The sequence below is a fragment of the Monodon monoceros genome, unplaced genomic scaffold (genome assembly GCF_005190385.1).
Source record: "Monodon monoceros isolate NGI ecotype Baffin Bay Population unplaced genomic scaffold, NGI_Narwhal_1 Super_Scaffold_11, whole genome shotgun sequence".
NCBI lineage: Eukaryota > Metazoa > Chordata > Mammalia > Artiodactyla > Monodontidae > Monodon > Monodon monoceros.
Genome location: NW_021703767.1, coordinates 135,782,738 through 135,799,211, shown reverse-complemented (window position 1 = coordinate 135,799,211; position 16,474 = coordinate 135,782,738). Strand labels below are relative to the sequence as shown.

The window sequence follows — 16,474 nt, the reverse complement described above, 5'->3', positions numbered from 1 at the left end:
CCCTCAACCATAAGAAAGTGGTGGCGAAGAGGACAGGATTCATGGACCTCGAGATGATCATACTAAATGACGTCGGTCAGACAGAGAAAGACAAATACCATATGATATCACTTACATGTGGAATCTTTTAAAATGATACAAATGAACTTATTTACAAAACAGAAACGGACTCACACACATAGGAAACAAACTTACGGTTACCAAAAGGGAAAGGCTGGGGGAGGGTTAAGTTAGGAGTTTGAGGTTAAGCAGATACACACTACTATATATAAAATAGATAAACCACAAGGTCCTACTGTACAGCACAGGGAACTATACTCAGTATTTTGTAATAACCTACAGTGGAAAAGAATCTGAAAAAACTGAATCATTTTGCTGTACACCTTCAACTAACACAACATGGTGAATCAACTATACTTCAATTAAAAAAAAAGACATAGGATTTGGAGTCAGATAGACCTAGTACAATCACCAGCTTCATTATCTTCTAGCTCTGTGGCCTGGGTACATAATTGAGGCCAGGTTGCCTCAATACAGAGCTTGAGACAAGGATTAGGACATATCTAATTTATTGAGGGCTGACTCTCAAGTAAAGCCTATAAGAGAATGAGAGGAAGAGGAGGACTGAGAATGGGAGAGAGCGCTAAGAAAGGACCAGGTTTCTGGTGAAGCTTCACCTCAACCTGATCCACAGGGGCCTCTGGAGGGTGTGAACCGTACTGTAGAGTTGTCCTTGCCTGAGGTCACAGGAGCTGGCTTTCGTGGGTTAGTCACTGCCTCTGGCTCACAGGTGAAGGGGAGGATTAGGGAGGGTGCTAACCTCCTGGGCAAGGCAGCTCCCGTCGCTGAGGGCAATTATTTGAGGAGGGAGCCTCTGTCAGTTCAGCAGCCAATGCTTGGAGCAGCCGTGGGATGGGCCGACAGCAGTCTGGATCCAAGCCGGATATGGAAATCATACAGGATATAAAGTGCAATATAGATAATTACTAACTGTGATGAAAGAGTACCTGTGTAGTACCCTGGAGCTGAGGCAGATAATCTAAGGAAGATAAACTTGAAAACAGTGGGGTTCAGTTCACCAGAGAGCACAGAAGGATGCTGGGTTGGCCACGATGGACAGGGGCTGGGCTGCCGTGCAAGCAAGTGGCCTCCACTCTCGGGAGTGTGAGGTGCAAGCGGGGCCAGATGAGCAACTGATGCTGTGGGTGCGGGTGCGGGAAATCTGGGGGCTGGCGGGAGGAGGGGAGTCACATAGGGGCTCTGGTTTCAGGGTGAAGACAGCTGTGGGACGGTTACGGTGGGACTAAGGTTGCAGGTTTGCACAGCGACCGTGTCTGGGGCTCGATGCGTGGCGGGCAGGCTTCAGCAGCCGCCCTGGCGCTCAAACCTCCCTCCTCCAGGACCACTCTGCACGGGCAGGAGAGCATCTTCCTCCCGCAGAGCCCCCTGGCGCCCTCTACTGGAAGTCCGTTATCACGGAGCACGTGTCAAGCAGCTCGCTCAGAGCCATGAGGCAGCAAATTGATGACTGACCTAGCAAAGTAAAGGGGATCTGGATGGGGCACCAACCAAAACCCACTCTGCACAGTTTTCTCCAGAAAATAGGAGTAACATCTAGTATATTCCTGTGCAGATAAAAGATTTTTTTTCCAGTGCATGACACAGGATAAGTACTCAACGAAGGCTATCAATTGCCATTCATGTTATCATTACCGTGTGATGACAAACCATGGAAAGAAATGGTGGGTTGCCCCTCTCCACTGCTTTTAAAAGTGCCAAGCATCCAGGCTACCTCAAGCACTGCTAAGAATAGGGCTAACTAGAGACCAGTTTGCCCAAAGCAGGAGATATGAGATTCTTCTTGGATTTCCTACCGAGTCATTTAGTCCCGGTAGGATCCCCTGGGAAGGAAAGTAAAGCTGTGCTCGCCTTTTAGCAGATGAACAGAACAGACTGGTGAAACTAAGTCATGCTCCTAGAAGGTGCCATACTAACCAGTACCTTCTTGCTGTCAAAACAAAGCTCACACGGTTTCTAGAGGGCATCCCTGGCTGTCTAAAGGTTTATCCTCACCTGTACATCCTTCACCACTTTTAATCACTAGTTTATATAGGAAGATGCCATTATCAGATTTACAGATGCATAGATGGAAGGGAGAAGTAATATAGATAGATGTGGGATAAAAAGAACATTAAGAGGACATGTGTTGCCCAATAGAAGCAAAATCATTATTCGTTAATTTTTTTTAGTCCTATTAATTATACTGCCATGATGACAACGCTTATTGAGCTTTAACTCTGTGCCAGGACTGTGCTAAGCAGGGGACCAGAGTCATCGACTCATCGTAACAACCCTATGAAGTTGGTATTACTCTTACTCTCATTTATGGGACGACGGGGAAGGTCAAGGGAGAAAAAGGACTCAGTCGACATCACACAGCTACGTGAGTAAATGCTAACCCAGATCTGTCTGCTTCTGGAGCCCATTGCTCTTCATTACGACAGTGTATCCGAATCCGGGACATGTGGCCTTGAAGTGTGGCTCTGCTCTGCCATTCCCTGGCTGTGTGACCAAGCCACTTAACTCTCCAGGCTTCAATTTCCTCATGAGCAAAATGAGGACAAGAGTAGCATTTCCCACAGGGCCATTGTAAGGATTAAGGGAAATAATATTGTAAAACACCTGGCAGGGTGATGGCTATGCAAGTGTTCAATACATAGTAACCGTGGCTAACATTAACAGTCATCATAAATTAACTTAGGATGGCAAAAATCCAGACTCAAAAAGATTTTGCCAACTTTGCCCCATGGCCCACACTAAAATTATGATATTTCTAGGAATAGAGGCAAATGCCCGCACAGGGATTCCAGAGTCAACACGGTACAAGTATAAGACCCGGCTCAATGACAAAGTTAAAGGAGAAATTCATTTAACAAATATTTATCGGTTGCACCTACATTTTGCAGACACCATGCTGCAGGCTGAGGACACTGCAGGAAACCACAAAAATAAAATAAAATCCCAGCTCTCACTGAGCTCATGCCTTTGTGGGATACGCAAAGGATGAAAAAACAAACAGGTAAATGCAGAGCCTGTCAGATAGTGATAAATACTGTGAAGACAAATAAATCAGAGTATTGGGATAATATATGGGAGAGGGGGTGATCAGCAAAAGATTTTCTGATAAAAGGAGTCAGAGATGTGAGTGAGTGTGGGCATGTCAGAAGGAAGAGCGTTTTTTATTTTCTGTGTAAAAGTTTGGTTTAATTTTATAATTAATTGAAGACATATTATTTATTTATTTATTTAGCGGTACGCGGGCCTCTCACCGTTGTGGCCTCTCCCGTTGCGGAGCACAGGCTCCGGACGCGCAGGCTCAGCGGCCATGGCTCATGGGCCCAGCCGCTTCGCGGCATGTGGGATCCTCCCGGACCGGGGCACGAACCCATGTCCCCTGCATCGGCAGGCGGACTCTCAACCACTGCACCACCAGGGGAGCCCCATGGAGGGGATTTTGATTTATGTTCCAGCCACTGCGGGGAGAAGAGACTGTTGAGGAACATGGAGGGGCGGGGGGTAGTCGTCTGTGCAAGAAGCATGATAGCCTAAACTACAATGGGAGCAGTGGAGTTGGTAAGAATTTGTTGGATTCTGGAAGAAATTTTTAGTTTTTAATTTTTGTTTTAAAGAAAAGTTTGATGTATTTAACAGTGGTAAGAAACAAACTTCTGTGTATCAAAAGACATCAATTTTTTAAAATTGAAGTATAGTTGATTTACAATGTTGTATTAGTTTCCGGTGCACAGCAAAGTGATTCAGATATATATACATATCTGAATATGTGTGTGTGTGTGTGTGTGTGTATTCTTTTTCAGATTCTTTCCTTTTTATTTTATTTTTTAAAAAATCTTTATTTTATATTGGAGCATAGTTGATAACAATGTTGTGTTATTTTAAAATAGAGCCAATAGGGTAGCTGATGGTTTAGATAGACAATGAAAGAGAATGGGAAACACCAGGGTGACTTCAGGTTACTGGCCAAAGCAACTGAAAAAATAGAGTCTGGTTTAATGACATGAAGATTAGGGGGTGGGAGGAGATTTTTGGTGGGAAGGTACAATCAAGATTTGGGTTTTGGGTATTAAATCTGGGATGCCTACTAGACATCCAAAAGAAGACATCCAGTAATTGGCTGTATATGGGTCTAGAGTTCAGAGGAGAGAGTTGGTCTAGAGATACAAAGGTGAAAGTCCTCAGTTTATAGATTTAAAACCCTGGAACTGATAGGATCACAGGAGTGCCTGTGGATGGAAATGAGGACAGGTTTAAAAGAGAGTCCTAGAAAACTCTGCTGTTTAGAGCAATGGACAGGATTGAAAGGTTCTATTGGGTACAACAAAGGAAAAGATGCTGTTTAATTTTAAATGGAATGGATTGCTTCCAAAGAAAATGGGGTCCTGTTCCATGCTCACAAGGAGCCCCAGTTGACAGCAGTCAGAGATACTGTAGGGGTTCCTCTACTGGATGGGAAGAAGGGGTAAGTGACCTCCAAGCTCGAAGCCAGATAATTGACTAGGAATCCAGAGAGATCTTTAGTTAAAGGCCTACACTTAACAAGCTCTGTGGCCTTAAGCGACTTGTGAAACTTGCTTAAGCCTTCAGCTTCCTCACTGACAAAAGAAAGGAGCTGGATAAGATATTCTTTAAAATTCTCCCCTGACATCTAAAAGTCTATAATTACCTGGTATCCTTTTTTGTGCTATTTAACTCAGATGTTACAGAACGCAGCTATAAAAAAATCCAAAGTGATTTAAGAAATCCAAAGGGTTGCTGATTTGCTCAAAATTAATTAATTAGATTCTTGGAATCTGACAAAGCAAAGCCTTCCCAGGTTAGGTCCTGAGTTATCTTTGCCAGAGCACCTGTTCACACTTACCCTGAGTTGATACAGCTGTATATCTGTGATAAGCCATGTCAGAGCAAGAAAATTTAGCTCAATTCAAATAATATGAGCCTTGACCATGAAGAAAGTACAGTGCTGGATGCCTTGGGACATGGGAACAGGCCTTCTGGGTCCTTGCAATCTAGTTCGTAGATGGCCAGAGAAACACTTCTAGTGAAGGGGAGAAAAAAATGACTACCCAGAAATATAGAGTGATGGATGCAGAAAATCCAAAGAGGAGGTCGACCGTGTGTTGGAAAGGTGGACTGAGACAGAAAAAGCCAGTGTTCACATTGGGGCTGGGAGATGAATAGGGTTTCTAGGCACAAGGTAATAGGAGCCTTGGAATCAGATAGGTCTGGGTTCCAAACCCAACTCTCTTAACTACTAGCTGTGGGCCATTGGTTAGATTCTTCACTCCTAAACTCAGGCTAATACCTTCCTGTTAGGGTAGTTGTGATGAAAACTGTGATAATTACATGGAAGATAATACCATACTGGCATCTGAGAAGGAATTAATAAACCCTAGTTATTAACATGTGGGTAAAGAAAGTGGTCTTGGAATCCCAAGGAAGATACAACATGAATAAAGTTCATGAGTCCCGTATTCCCTGACCTTGACCTGCTTGCAACCTCTCTTCCTCATCTTATTCTGGCTACTTTCCATCAGGACTGTCCTTGTTATCACATGGAGCTACTTACCAAGCCAAGTATAACTTATATTAAAACTCATGTTCTCCGACATTCATACATGTATCACCCAAACAAATTCTGCCCTATCTACCTAACCCTTGTGCTATTATTTGCCTCTACTTTTCTTATCTAAGTTCTCCCTTAAATACATTTATTTGATTAAAATATTTTATATCACGATTTTAAGTGGAAATCCAACATGACTTTCCATAAGATGAAGAGAACTAAAACGTAGATGCAATCTGAAACCCATTTAAATTGACTTACAGGTACTATTGTCTGCCATCGTCTTTTAAGTCTGGGGCCGTACTGGCTATGTGTTAAAGAATGGGGGGAGGGAATGGTTAACTAGCAAGTGTGGACACAGGGGTTAAAGATGTGTTCACATCAAACAGAAGCCTTCTTTTCCTAAATAAAAGTACTGAAAGAAAACTGGGAAGAGAAAACTTTCTCGCTGTGGTTCAATATTACTTAATGTTACATCTGTATAGTGTGCATCTCAGCAGGGGTACAGAGCCTTTGAGAACCACTGTCTTGGTTCCCACCAGCCTGCTCTTCTCTGCTTGTCACAATCCTTCATGACTTTCATTGCTCCCTCGAGCACCACCTCCTCCATGGAGTTTCCCCTTTCAGAGGTAAGCTCTCGGCCTTTACATCAAAGTACTTGGGGTTCAGAAAACCCATTTGGAAATACATCACACACTTCCTCATGACCTCTGTTCTATGACTGTTATACTGGCAATTTGCCCTTGCTTTTTAAATTACTGTATATGTTTTTTTACACCCTCCCCAATATAAGTCATTGTGAATGCAGAATCTGTCTTTGCCACCCACGGTATCTCGCTCTGACACACCTTGAAAATGGTAGGCGTGGGACAAAGTATGTAGAAAAGTGTGGTCAACGGAAGCATTAAGTACTATGGCCGTATTGGAGAATGGAGATAATCAAGATGAAGACTAAGAATACTGACATTAACTAGGTATTTTTTAAATAAAAATATTTGAATATTGGGTAGTAGGGAAACATCTTCCTGAGATGATTTTGGTTGCATATGGCTGTGAAAGAGGAAGCTGTCAGCACTAACAACAAAGTCACCATGTTTTTGGGATCCAGCAAGAAGAGGGCTCCATCCAGGCACTGCTGTCCAAGGAATCTACTGCCAGAGTCTTGCCAAGGTCCTTTATTTGCATCTCTCGTTTGACTCTCTGGGAAACGTGAATCACTCCTCTTTGGACATGTGTTTTTCTTATCACATTTTTAACAATAGGTACATGAAACTCAGCCTGATGCAACATTAAAGCAGCCATTTCTCAACGTGTCAGAACCCACTGCAGTGGAGTTTCAGGAGTAGAAAGACAAGCTTGAAGAAAGCAATATGGAAAGCACTGTATTACACAAAAGAGGGTAAAGTATTCAAATGAATCCTCTCTCCTCTTAGACTTCACATGAAATTGGAAGGACAATTGCATTACTTTCTACTAAGCCGTGTGTAATAATCAAGACATGAATCATCACAGAGCTAGGTGTACGGTCTGCGAGGATATAATTTCATTTTATGCATTTGGGTAATGTCACTTTAGAGAAAATACGATCATGGGAAAAGAAAACAAGTAGAAGGAGAAAGGAATCATAATTGAGAGCCTAGTGCCAAGGCCATTCCTTGCCCCTTTCTTTCCATTTTAAAAGCTGATGGCAAATCTCTTCACCCACAGAATGTAAGAGGTTTTCTGAAAAATAAAAGATAAATTCTAAAAGGGACTTTTGTTAAAACAGGAAGAGATCTCAGAGATTGCCTAGTTCAAACTCCATACTGTACAGACAAAACAACAGAAGACCAGAAAGGAATGTAAAATGTCCCAGATCACTCGGTCACTTTTGGCAAAGGGAGGTCTGGAATGCAGGTCCCCTGAGCCAAATCTTTAGCCTTGGCCTAAGCAGTGCTTCCCCCCAAGGGGAAAGTGCTTCCCCCCAAAGCTCTGAGCAGAGCTCAAAGCCTGAAGCCTTCCCTCCATTTCAGCCCAGGCTGTAGTAATAGCGAGAAACAGGAGTGTAGTGACACAGATGACAACTCATGAGATACCTGCAGCTCTTCCACTAGCGGTTCTGCGGGTCCTTAGCAAGCTTGTTGTTCCATCTGTGACATCTCTCCTTGACACTTGTAGTGAACAGGCAGCACTTACTTCCCTCAGGTCTCATGCAACCACTGACAATGCATGTCCCTAAGCAAAGCTGCTTTTTGTTTGGAATCCAGCTGCTTTTGTACTGAGAGCAGACGTGAAGACACAATCGTTTGCTTACTTCTGCAAGGGAATTTCAACCTCTTGGAGAATTTGAGACAGTCCACATGACTGGTTTGAATGGTTTTCATTGGAATAGCCAATCTCTGGGTAAGTGTTTAATAACTTTCTAAGCTGCCAAAGGTTAAATTAGCTTTGCTTGCAGGAACCCACTCTGTTTTCAAATGGGTGAAGTCTTTTCTTAAATATGTCAGCTTTACTTTCTAGATGAATATACTTCCTTGACCTCAGGAAGTATAATGACATTGTGCCCAAGACATACAAATTATTCCTCCTAAATGAAAAAAGCACATTTTAGTGATTTACTTTCATTTGTAAATGAACTTCGAAACACGGAAGATATTGGTTTGCTTGTGATGGCAATCACAATGAATCTTTTAAGTAAAAAGGCATACTGCCTTAAATTCCAAAGAAAAAGCTGTTGACAAAATGCCTAAGGTAAGGAGTTGTAAAAGTATAAATATATGTACAAGGAACATACATTTTATTTTTAAATAAAGAAATAAATGTGTGTGTGTGTGTGTGTTTAAGTCCTTTCTTTAAGGAGCCATTTCCCTACTATTGCAAGTCTCAAAGGACTGAGTAAAAAAATTGCTTTGCCCAAAGCAGACCTGTGGTTCTAGTTCCTGAATAAGTATGGAAAAACACCGCTAAGGTCCAAAAAGGTTGAAGATCTGATGTTTCTTGTTCCCTTGCTTTAACCCTAAGTTCCTCCAAGTGGCAAATTCAATTCCCTTTTTCCCATCTCCCACTCATAAAAAAAGATTCTAGTACCAACTGGGAAAAACAAATTTCTCTTTGCGACTAGGATCAACACCAAGTAAAACAGTAAGAAGACCACCTTCCCTACGAAGCCTCCTTTGACTTTCCTGGAGCCCACGGATCTCTCCAACCCTTAAACACCTTCTACATATGTGTGCAGCTCTAAAGTGTGCAGCACTGAATTGTTCTCTTATTGATTTCTATGTGGTTCTTGCAAACTTCTGAAAATAAGGATTACAATTTCTACTTATTTATGGTTTGTTGTACTTAATAGTGTATCAATGCAGACAAGCATGTAAGTCAGATCAGCTTGACTGAGAATCACACATCACTTTTTTCAATCTTTCAAGTCCTTGAAAACATATGTCCAGAGAGAGTCAGGGTGTTAATTTAACTACAAAGAGAGAGTGAATTTATTCTTTGGTAGCACCCAGCAATTTTTTTAGTTCAAAAAGTTTAAATTAAATTTAAATTTATTTAATAAAATATTCACAATATTTTATTTTATACTGAAAATGCACAATAGGAATAAAAATAATGACATCTGAAATATTAACTGTGAACTCTCTGACAGTAAATACAAAAAATAAAATATTCCCTTATGAGTAAAAATGTAATGTAGAACTTTTCAAGCTGATCAAGTTTTGCACTGTTCCTTTCTTGCTGCATTGACAAGAGGAATAAATGACTAATTTTCTTAAACTGCGATTGAATCTTGAGAAATTAATATCTGTAGCATTTCGCATTTAATTCTCTCAACTTGCAGGAAAAAACAGGCAAATGCTATACAAGCTAGAGTTTTATTAAATTCAGCTGTAACTATTTTCTTATCTTAAAAAATCTCAGTAGAATTGCCGATTGATATTAAGTACACCGAATATCCTGAGCTACCTGTAGAAAAAAATAATTTTGACACCGTATCAATTACATTAAAATCTCATGCAAGACAACTTTCCCCCATCTTTGGTATCCAGAACACATCATGGTGGTGATGAGTATTATATATACTTTTTTTTTGCGGTACGCAGGCCTCTCACTGTTGCGGCCTCTCCCGTTGCAGAGCACAGGCTCCAGATGCGCAGGCTCAGCGGCCATGGCTCACGGGCCCAGCCACTCCGCGGCATGTGGGATCTTCCCGGACCGGGGCACGAACCCGTGTCCCCTGCATCGGCAGGCGGAGTCTCAACGACTGAGCCACCAGGGAAGCCCCTTGTTTACATTTTTGATGAGAAAAGCCATTAGGTACATGAGACAGCTGTTCATAGCCTTGTAGACACAACTTGGCATATATCAGGGCATACAAATTGTCATTCATGAATTAAACGAGTCCATTTACACATTGGACTTATTTTGCCACTGGCATATTTCAGCTGTCTATTTGTGCATATTGGTAGGAAAAGGGACATAAAAAAATACATCCCTGCAATGCCTATTTCTGAGAGTCTCAAAATACTTCATAGACATCAACAGATTATTTTAATATATTACCATAAAGTAATTAAGGGAGAAGCATTAATAATCTCTACTTTCTTAGATATGAGTATTTGGATATAATACTGTAGCCAAAGATCATTTAAAATGTCCAGGAATATTTCTCACTTCTTATTTGAATACGCCTTTCTGCAGCATCATTACAAAACAGCTTTCTTCTTAAAAGGCTTCTTTGGCAGATGTGATACCACATCTTCCTAGCTCACCTCTCACCCTTGACCATTCCTTGTCTTTGACTGTTTTCTCTCCTGTTGTCTACTCCTCTATTTCTTTATGTTCCCAAAGGTTCAATTGTTGGCCTCTTTGTTTACATCCCTATACACCTCCATCCTCATTTTAGCTGACACTCAAATGCTCCCTGCAAGACCAAACTTCTTCATGGAGTTTCAGGTTTGTATATTCATCTGTCTGCCAGACCCATCAGCCTGGATGTAACTCGGACATCTTTAATCCCCATCTCAAAAATCACACCCAAGACCTCTCTCAGCACTCTCCTCCCCCATTTCTCTTTCTTACTGTGTTTTCCATCCAAATGTCTCCCAAATTATCTGCCATTATCTGTCTGGTTTCCCACTCTAATCTCCAACTCCATATTCAGTTCTGATTTTATCATTTGTCTTTCCCCCTGAAATTCACCTGTAAGCAGTTTTTGGCAGGAAAGAGCTCTCTGCAGGAGGCCCCTTTGTCTTGTCACTAACCTTAAACAAGGCGCCCCCATGCTCTACTCATCTCTGGCCCAAGCACACCTTTCCAACCTTTTGATCACAGGATACCTTGTCTAACCTGTTGGTTCTTTCCGTACATCAAAATAGAAATGAAGAAAAGTAATTAACAGATGACCAGACCTCTTCCCTAGCTTCCCCTTCAGTGATCTCACAAACAAACTGCGTGAACAAGACAGCATCTAAAGAAAGATCACAGGACATCAACAAGCCTGTACACAGTGGGGAATGACGATGACCCCAACCCCCAATCTCAATGAGTAACTGAGATTACTTCCCTTTTTCTTTACAAAATTTTCATGGCTGAGCAGAATCCTGGGAGATGGTTTTTGGGGGATACCGAATCGACCATCTCCCCAGATTGCCAGCATTCTGATTAAAAGCAACTTTCCTTTCTACCAACATTTGCCTCTCTCGGGTACTGATTTTTGAGTGGAGAGCAACTGGACCTGAGTTTAGTGACACACCCTCTGGGTGATTCATCTAAAACTGAGGGTGATTGTAGCCCCCAGGGAACACTGGCAATATTTGAAGACATTTTTGGTTGTCACAGAGGGGTAATGTTACAGGTGTCTAGAGGGTATAGACCAGAGACGTTGCTCAGCATCCTATAACACGCAAGACGTCTCCCCTACCACCTAACAAATAACTCCCTGGCTCAAATGTTAATAGTGCTGAGGTTGAGAAACCTGATCTAGATTAAAAACTGACCTTGACATTATCCCCCCAGCTTAAAATCATTTCAAGGATGTCTCAAGACTCAAGCTTCTTGAAAGCCCATGAAAGTCCGCAGCCATCAGCTCCAGCTTTTCTCCTGCCCACGATGACTTCCTCTTCATGCTTTGGCAGCATCAGTTGGCTTACAATTCTCCACCATACATTTTATCACCTTTGTGCTCTGCTCATACATTCCCCACATCCAGGAATGCCCCTCCCTCCCTTCTCTTATGTGGTTAATTTTCATTCATTCTTTTTTTTTTTTTTTTTTTGCAGTACGCGGGCCTCTCACTGTTGTGGCCTCTCCCTTTGCGGAGCACAGGCTCCGGACGCGCAGGCTCAGCGGCCATGGCTCACGGGCTCAGCCGCTCCGCGGCATGTGGGATCTTCTCGAACCGGGACACGAACCCGCGTCCCACGCATCGGCAGGCGGACTCTCAACCACTGCGCCACCAGGGAAGCCCTCATTCATTCTTTAAGACTTTTCCCCAAAGTGTCAGGTCTTTCCTGACACTCTTCCCCATCTCCCCAACTCTCAGACCAGGGTCAGGTTAGATGCCCCTTCTCTGTCCTCCCAGAGCATCAGTGAGGTGGTTTTCAAATTATTATTATTACTATGCCCTCTTTGTTCATGTACAAGGTTGGTGTTTTATCGGGTTTCTCTGTACTCCTGTGCCTGGCTCATAAGTAATCGATAAAAATTTGTTTAGAGTTTGGGATTGGCACGTAGACACTGCTATATTTAAAATGGATAACCAACAAGGGCCTACTGTATAGCACAGGGAACTCTGCCCAATATTCTGTAACAACTAAAATGGGAAAAGAATTTGAAAAAGAATAGATACATGTATATGCAGAACTGAATCACTTTGCTGTACACCTGAAACTATCACAACATTGTTACTCAACTATACTCCAATATAAAATAAAAAGTTAAAAATATATAATTCATTAAAAAAAATTTGTTTAAATGAAGTGGAAGAGTTAAGTGGAGATTGTATTTACCCAAGGATGAGCATTTTACTAGCATTAAGTGTAACTCTTTAAGATATTTTTCTAAGTTCTCAGAAAATAACGCACCTTGCCCCAAAGTAGTAGTACATAAGCAGAAATCTCCTAGCCACACTGAAATATATCTATTGATTTGAATCCCTGCATTAAGCATCTTAAGATCAGGGTCAGGTCTTTGTATTCTTTGCCAAGGAATATGTCAAAAAATATGTACTCATTAACTATTAGTTGAATATATGAACAACCGAGTGGTGTGTGGGTAGGTGGATGGGTGGATCAATGAGTGGATGGATAGTTTAGACACTGTATTCTCTTGATTTCTTTATGATCACCTACTTATTAATAGGGCTAGGAAACACTTATTGTATCTCATTACTTGGTCTACTTGTATATATATTTGTCCTCCATTTCGACAAGGCTTAGGATGACCAAGTGCAAAGACCTGGGAGTATTTGAATGAATAGTTCATTATTTTTGAAGTTCATAACACATCTTGATTTCATTCATAGTGTCTGAAGTGAAGATCTTTTCCAATTTTCCTTCCCAATACCAATCTGTTCTCTCAACCAATTTAAGATGTTTTGATTAAATACTTTTAAAATTTATTTTGCCCAAAATACTTATTTTAAAAGGAAAGAAAACCTGACAACCACTTGCATGATGACAGTGGGTTTTTTTTTAATCGCCTTTAGAACTCTGTCTTTCTTTCTTTGTGGAATAGGGTGCCTTAGTTTAAAACTATCAATTTGCAATCTCAAGTCAACTGGTAGTAGCCAGCTTTGAGGGCATCTGCCTTCTAAAACTGTCCCATTATAGAGAGGGATGAGCTCCACAGCCATGGTAGCTGGTGGAACTTCGTTTCGAAGACAAATGATTATGACAAAGAGGAGAGACACAGGCAGAGAGTAACAGCCTCAGTCCACAGTAGAATCAAGTTCCTAGAATGCCCTCTCCTACCTTCTTTTATTTGGTTAATTTTCATATATCCTTTAAACATGAGCAGGGAGACCATATAATTTATCATGCAAATCGGAGTATACTTAACAGTCAATGGGAGCAATAAAAATAACTAAATTATATAATTAAAAAAATATTTAATTAACTACGGACTATTTGGTTTTAATATGTTAGTGAACCAATAAAAAGTTCTATTCAATAAATATTTTCAAAATAAAATTTTCTAAAAAATAAAAATAGCACATTTCTTGTGTAGTGAACACCACCAAAATACTTCTTCATTTCCACATTCTGACAGTTGTACTGATTTTATCAGAAACTGTCTTTGATTGTAGAAAATATACACTGAAGTTGTTAGGAATTTTTTTTAAAAAGAGGCTTGTAAAGCTCTATAAAATTTTACAGAAATAAGTTTAAAACGTAAGCAGAAAAATTATTTACGCACATACTCAGGGACTTGAAACAGGTTCTTATCCATAGCATTATTTGGAAAATGCATTTTTTTCAATGTGGTCCTATTATTTCTTTTTTTTTTTTTTTGGTAAAATTACCTGCAAACCTCTTCAAAGACACATTTTATGAATAATACATAAGAAAGCATGGACATTTCAATTGGCTCTTTTTTTGGGGTACACCATAAATTTTTTTAATTGAAGTATAGTTGATTTACAGTGTTTTGCCAAACTCTGCTGTACAGCAACGTGACTCAGTTTTACATATATACACATTTTTTTAAAATATTCTTTTCCATTATGGTTTACCCCAGGAGATTGGATATAGTTCCCTGTGCTCTACAGTAGGTCTTTGTTATTAATCCATTCTAAATGTAATAATTTGCATCTACCAACCCCAAATTCCCAGTCCATCCCTCTCCTTTCCTCCCTCCCCCTGTGGCAACCACAAGTCTGTTCTCTGTGTCTGTGAGTCTGTTTCTGTTTCATAGATAGGCTCATTTGTGCCATATTTTAGATTCCACATATAAGTGATACCATATGATATTTGTCTTTCTCTTTATGACTTAATTCACTCAGTATGACAATCTCTAGGTCCATCCATGTTGCTGCAAATGACATTATTTCATTCTTTTTTATGGCTGAGTAGTATCCCATTGGATATATATACCACATCTTCTTTATCCATTCATCTGTTGATGAACACTTTGGTTGTTTCCATATCTTGGCTATTGTGAATAGTGCTGCTATGAACATAGGGGTGCATGTATCTTTTTGAATTATAGTTTTGTCCAGGTATATACCTAGGAGTGGGATTGCTGGATCATATGGTAATTCTATTTTTAGTTTTCTGAGGAACCTCCATACTGTTTTCCATAGTGGTTGCACCAACTTACATTCCCACCAACAGTGCAAGAGGGTTCCCTTTTCTCCACACCCTCTCCAGCATCTGTTATTTGTAGACTTTATAATCATGGCCATTCTGACCAATGTGAGGTGGTACCTAACTGTAGTTTTGATTTGCATTTCTCTAATAATTAGGCACACCATAAAATTTTTAAGTGAAAATGTATTCCCTCTATAAGTGCTAAGGTACCTGGTAAGCAAAAAGCAAATCATGCTACATGAATTATAATCTCAATTTTAATATTTTTAAATTGAAACTTGAAAATGTTCTTATAGATATTGGGGGGGTTTGTGCCTTCATTTGTATAAAATATGTCTTTGCCAGACATTTTTATGTGATACATCAAGTGACATATATACACTAATATGTATAAAATGGATAACTAATAAGAACCTGCTGTATAAAAAAATAAAATAAAATTCAAAAATTCCAAAAAAACCAAGTCATCTCTATTATGATTCTTCTGAATGTATAGAGAAACTTAAATACTTCAAAATATATAAATATATTCAATCAAAGAGGAGTACCAAGAAAACATTTTTCCCATAACTCAAGATATTTCAAAATGCAATTACAAAGGTCCAAAATTAGGTCTTTTATACCAGTTGGGCTCTTGTTATTTAATTTGTTCAGTTTCTCCTTTTGTGAGGATCCAATTCAATATGTTCCTGTTTGCAAGCATTAACTGCAATAATTAGTTTATTGCATATCCAAAATATAAGTATCTTTGCCACTCCATTCTTTGAATACTTTGACTCTAAATTTGTAACTAATTTTGAATCAAATGCAAACAGAATTTGAAGTGTACTCTGGTGCTTTTTCAGCAAATATGCATCTTCTGGTGGTCACATGGATAGTGACACGTCCATAGTCTCCATAATGGATTGGAAATATCAACAAACTTTTTGTGCAAGTTACATGTTTATCATCAACTTTTTAAAAGAAGTATAAATTCGGTACCTAACATCTCATTAAATATTCATTTCATTTTTCTCTGTTATTGCTGTCAAAGGAGTTAATTCCAAAATAAAAATGTTTACTAAACCATGCATATAGTTGTACACTTAGGGCTTCCGTGGTGGCGCAGTGGTTGAGAGTCCGCCTGCCGATGCAGGGGACACGGGTTCATTCCCTGGTCCGGGAAGATCCCACACACCACGGAGCAGCTAGGCCCGTGAGCCATGGCCGCTGAGCCTGCGCGTCCGGAGCCTGTGCTCCGCAACAGAAGAGGCCGCAACAGTGAGAGGCCCGCGTACCACAAAAAAACAAAGCAAAACCAAAAAAAACCCCAAAACCATGCATATAGTTGTACACTTAAACCGTACAATAAATGATAAAAATACTATAGACTACTCTCTATGGAATAGGATTGCTCATCCTCTATTTTCTGTACACATTTCCCAAACCACAAGCAAAATTTCCCCCATTTCCTTCTAACCCCAATCACTGGTGTCCCAGCAGCTTTGTGAGTCTGGCACAGAAGGAGGTAGCTGTGCCTAGTCCTTGAGGTCTGAAAGCTTTT

General features: G+C 40.4%; 1 protein-coding gene across 1 annotated transcript in view; it reads right to left on the bottom strand.

Moving 5' to 3' along the window:
• The window catches only part of KCNH8 (potassium voltage-gated channel subfamily H member 8), a 385,168-nt gene that overhangs the window by 304,988 nt on the left and 63,706 nt on the right, over positions 1-16,474 (bottom strand). The window lies entirely within an intron of this gene.